The following is a 5,078-nucleotide window of genomic DNA, read 5'->3' as shown; positions in this document are numbered from 1 at the left end:
TTGATTTTAGAATATTCGCATTAAAATCTGTCGCCAGTTGAATGGAAACCTAGCTACAGGTTGAGATTTGAATGCCGACTATAAATACACACATTCATTGATTAGACAATGGGTTTCTTTAGTAGCCCACCCTGTAATACTGTAATACCATAGATTACCTGCACTGTTATGTTTTGCTTCATATACTATTGTGTTGTAACTCACTTATAGAGTGTCTCAGATCTATGCACATCCAGATCATTCTGGATACAGTGCCTTCAGAAAGTATTACACCCCTTGACTTTTTCCACAGTTGTGTTACAGCCTGAATTTAAAATGGATTAAATTGAGATTTTTTTGTTACTGGTTTACACACAATACCCCATAATGTCAAAGTGAAATTGTGTTATTTGAAATTTGTACAAATTAATTAAGTACTAATTAGGCAATAACTATTCAACCGCTTTGTTATGGCAAGCCTAAATAAGTTCAGGAGTAAAAAATAGCTTATCAAGTACCCCACACATACAACTATCTGTAAGGTCCCTCAGTCGAGCAGTGAATTTCAAACACAGATTCAACCACAAAGACCAGTGCCTTGCAAAGAAGTTTCAAGTTGTAATGTCATGTGCACAAGTACAGTGAAATGCCTTGCAAGCTCTAACCCTAACTATCTAGTCAACAATAACAATGTAATACTAAAAATAACATAACGTAGAACAAAAACACACAATAAATAAAAATAAGAAGAACACGATAAAATAAGTAAGCATACTATATACATGGTCAGTCAGTTCCAGTAACATATTTACAATGTGCAGGGATACTGGAGTGATAGAGGTGGATATGTATAGGGGTAAGGTGACTAGGCATCAGGATATATGATAAGGGCACCTTTGGCAGATGGGTAAAAAAATAAAAATAAAAGCTGACATTGAATATCCCTTTGAGCATGGTGAAGTTATTAATTACACTTTGGATGGTGTATCAATGCACCCAGTCACTACAAAGATTGCCGGAGAGGAAGGAAACCGTTTATGGATTTCACCATGAGGCCAATGGTGACTTTAAAACAGTTAAAGAGTTTAATGGCTGTGATATGAAAAAACTGCAACAGCATTGTAGTTACTCCACAATACTAACCTAATTGACAGAGTGAAAATAAGGAAGCCTGTACAGAATAAAAATATTCCAAAACATACATCCTATTTGCAACCAGGCTGTCACGGAGACCGCCGAGGCTGCTCCTCCTCCTTGCTCGGGCAGGCTTCGGCGTTCGTCGTCCCCGGAGTACTAGCTACTACCGCTTGATGTTTTCGATGTTTGTTTGGTTATGTCTAGTTGGTGCACCTGTCTCGTATTCTGTCTTGATTATGTATTCTATAAGTTCCCCTGTGATAGGTTTGCATTTTGTGTGTTATTGTCCGCCTGTCTTGTAGGTTTAGGTTCTGTGTCTTTGGCTTTTGTGGGATTTATGCACTCGCGAATTTGTTACACCTCTTGTGTTTCGGAGGCTGTTATTTTGTGTGTACCTTAAGAGGTATTGAGTAAAGTCGTCTTGACTATTCCTCTGTGTCCTGCGCTTGACTCCACCACCGCATCCACATCAGAACCTTGACACAGGCACTAAAGTAATACTGCAGAAAATGTGTCAAAGCAATTAACTTTTTGTTAAGTGCTATGTTTGGGAAAATTCCAATACAGTGGGGAAAAAAAGTATTTAGTCAGCCACCAATTGTGCAAGTTCTCCCACTTAAAAATATGAGAGAGGCCTGTAATTTCCATCATAGGTACACGTCAACTATGACAGACAAATTGAGAAAAAAAAATCCAGAAAATCACATTGTAGGATTTTTTATGAATTTATTTGCAAATTATGGTGGAAAATAAGTATTTGGTCACCTACAAACAAGCAAGATTTCTGGCTCTCACAGACCTGTAACTTCTTCTTTAAGAGGCTCCTCTGTCCTCCACTCGTTACCTGTATTAATGGCACCTGTTTTAACTTGTTATCAGTATAAAAGACACCTGTCCACAACCTCAAACAGTCACACTCCAAACTCCACTATGGCCAAGATCAAAGAGCTGTCAAAGGACACCAGAAACAAAATTGTAGACCTGCACCAGGCTGGGAAGACTGAATCTGCAATAGGTAAGCAGCTTGGTTTGAAGAAATCAACTGTGGGAGCAATTATTAGGAAATGGAAGACATACAAGACCACTGATAATCTCCCTCGATCTGGGGCTCCACGCAAGATCTCACGCCGTGGGGTCAAAATGATCACAAGAACGGTGAGCAAAAATCCCAGAACCACACGGGGGGACCTAGTGAATGACCTGCAGAGAGCTGGGACCAAAGTAACAAAGCCTACCATCAGTAACACACTACGCCGCCAGGGACTCAAATCCTGCAGTGCCAGACGTGTCCCCCTGCTTAAGCCAGTACATGTCCAGGCCCGTCTGAAGTTTGCTAGAGTGCATTTGGATGATCCAGAAGAGGTTTGGGAGAATGTCATATGGTCAGATGAAACCAAAATAGAACTTTTTGGTAAAAACTCAATTCGTCGTGTTTGGAGGACAAAGAATGCTGAGTTGCATCCAAAGAACACCATACCTACTGTGAAGCATGGGGGTGGAAACATCATGCTTTGGGGCTGTTTTTCTGCAAAGGGACCAGGACGACTGATCCGTGTAAAGGAAAGAATGAATGGGGCCATGTATCGTGAGATTTTGAGTGAAAACCTCCTTCCATCAGCAAGGGCATTGAAGATGAAACGTGGCTGGGTCTTTCAGCATGACAATGATCCCAAACACACCGCCCGGGCAACGAAGCAGTGGCTTCGTAAGAAGCATTTCAAGGTCCTGGAGTGGCCTAGCCAGTCTCCAGATCTCAACCCCATAGAAAATCTTTGGAGGGGAGTTGAAAGTCCGTGTTGCCCAGCGACAGCCCCAAAACATCACTGCTCTAGAGGAGATCTGCATGGAGGAATGGGCCAAAATACCAGCAACAGTGTGTGAAAACCTTGTGAAGACTTACAGAAAACGTTTGACCTGTGTCATTGCCAACAAAGGGTATATAACAAAGTATTGAGAAACTTTTGTTATTGACCAAATACTTATTTTCCACCATAATTTGCAAATAAATTCATAAAAAATCCTACAATGTGATTTACTGGATTTTCTTTTCTCATTTTGTCTGTAATAGTTGACGTGTACCTATGATGAAAATTACAGGCCTCTCTCATCTTTTTAAGTGGGAGAACTTGCACAATTGGTGGCTGACTAAATACTTTTTCCCCCCACTGTACAACACCTTACTGAGTATCACTCTCCATATTTTCAAGCATAGTGGTGGCTGCATCATGTTGTGGGTATGCTTTAAGGACTAGGGAGTTTTTCAGGATAAAAAAGAAACGGAAGCAAAGCACAGGCAAAATTCTAGAGGAAAACCTGGTTCAATCTGCTTTCCAACAGACACTGGAAGATGAATTCACCTTTCAGCAGGACAATAACCTAAAACACAAGGCCAAATCTACACTGGATTTGCTTACCAAGAAGACAGTGAATGTTCCTGAGTTGCCGAGTTACAGTTTTAACTTAAATCTACTTGAAAATCTATGGCAAGACATGAAAATGGTTGTCTAGCAATGATCAACAACCAATTTGACAGAGCTAGAAGAATTTTGAAAAGAATAATAGGCAAATGTTGCACAATCCAGGTGTGGAAAGCTCTTAGAGACTTGCCCAGAAAGACGCAAAGCTGTAATCGCTGCCAAAGGTGCTTCTACAAAGTACTGACTCAGGGGTGTGAATACTTATGTAAATTAGATGTTTCTGTATTTCATTTGGAATTATTTGCAAAAATGTCTAATAACATATTTTCACTTTGTCATTATGGGGTATTGTGTCCATTTAGAATTCAGGCTGTAACACAAGAAAATGTGGAAAAAATCAAGGGGTATGAATACTTTCTGAAGGCACTGTTAGCTAGCTATAAGTATAGTGTGTTGTACTGCATGTTGGTGAGTCTCCACATGACCTGTGCTCTCATGGACACCACACATATTATCCCACATGCTCTATCCCAACTGTTCTGGATGCATGGTAGGAACACTGACACCGACAGTGTCCCCAAGCCTGCGGATTGGCAACCCTGAAGAGGAGGAGAAAGTCTTCCACTGCCATCCATGGTGTGGTGAGTAATTCAGCCATAATCCCCCTTTCTCCTCCTCTCTCCCTCCCCCTCTCCCCTCTCTCTCCTGTGGTTCCATTCATATTCTAATCACAGCTTTCCCTTCTCCAGCTCACAGGCACTCCATCAGAGCCCCCAGCCTCAGGCTTTGCACTTTTACTTCCCCCCTTTGTGGCCAGCGCTCTCCTCCGAGGCACACTAAAATAAGGTTGCCTCAAGGAGAGAGGGAGTATGGGGAAAAATAAATTACACTCGTGCCATTTCGGACTAATTTCTAGTGTGTAGCTGACCAAATGTCAATGGTTTTCGGTAGGCAACTTTTTGAAACCATTTTTTAAAAAGCATCTTAGCAAAGATGGGGTATTGAAATGAGAAAGTGATCGTAATGTGTGGAAAAGAACAATCTAAAGTAGCACTCTCTCAAAGTAGTTTCCTAAAAACCTAATCCTGTGGGCATGTTGGAGTTCCCAGGGCCAATGGAGGAAGACACAGAGATCAGAAAAGTTCTGAAACTGGCCAACAAGTGTTCATGGGAGCTGGGACTTTAAATAAGAGGGGTTGGAGGAGTGTGTGTGGTGGGGAGGGGGGGGGGGTATAAAAACGTATTAAATGCTATAATGGAAGACGGGGGAGGCCACAGTGCTAGGATTGCGTAGATCTAAGCCTCTTTTTTTCTTGGGGAGGGAGCCTTTCTTATTCAAAACAGCCCCACAAAAGGCTTCCAGTGAGCCTTGCCACATCCCCATCTGACTCGAGGCCATTCATCAGCCTTCCGAGCCTATCAATGACATGTCCCCATCAGGGCTGCTATAAAATCAGACCCTTTCCCATGAAACATCAGCAAACATTTTGACGGGTCTGCCCCCCCGCTGGATTTCTGGAGTCTCTACCCCCCTCTCCCCTCACC

This window comes from Coregonus clupeaformis, chromosome 19 (genome assembly GCF_020615455.1).
Source record: "Coregonus clupeaformis isolate EN_2021a chromosome 19, ASM2061545v1, whole genome shotgun sequence".
Classification (NCBI taxonomy): Eukaryota; Metazoa; Chordata; class Actinopteri; order Salmoniformes; family Salmonidae; genus Coregonus; species Coregonus clupeaformis.
This window is presented reverse-complemented; position numbering follows the sequence as displayed.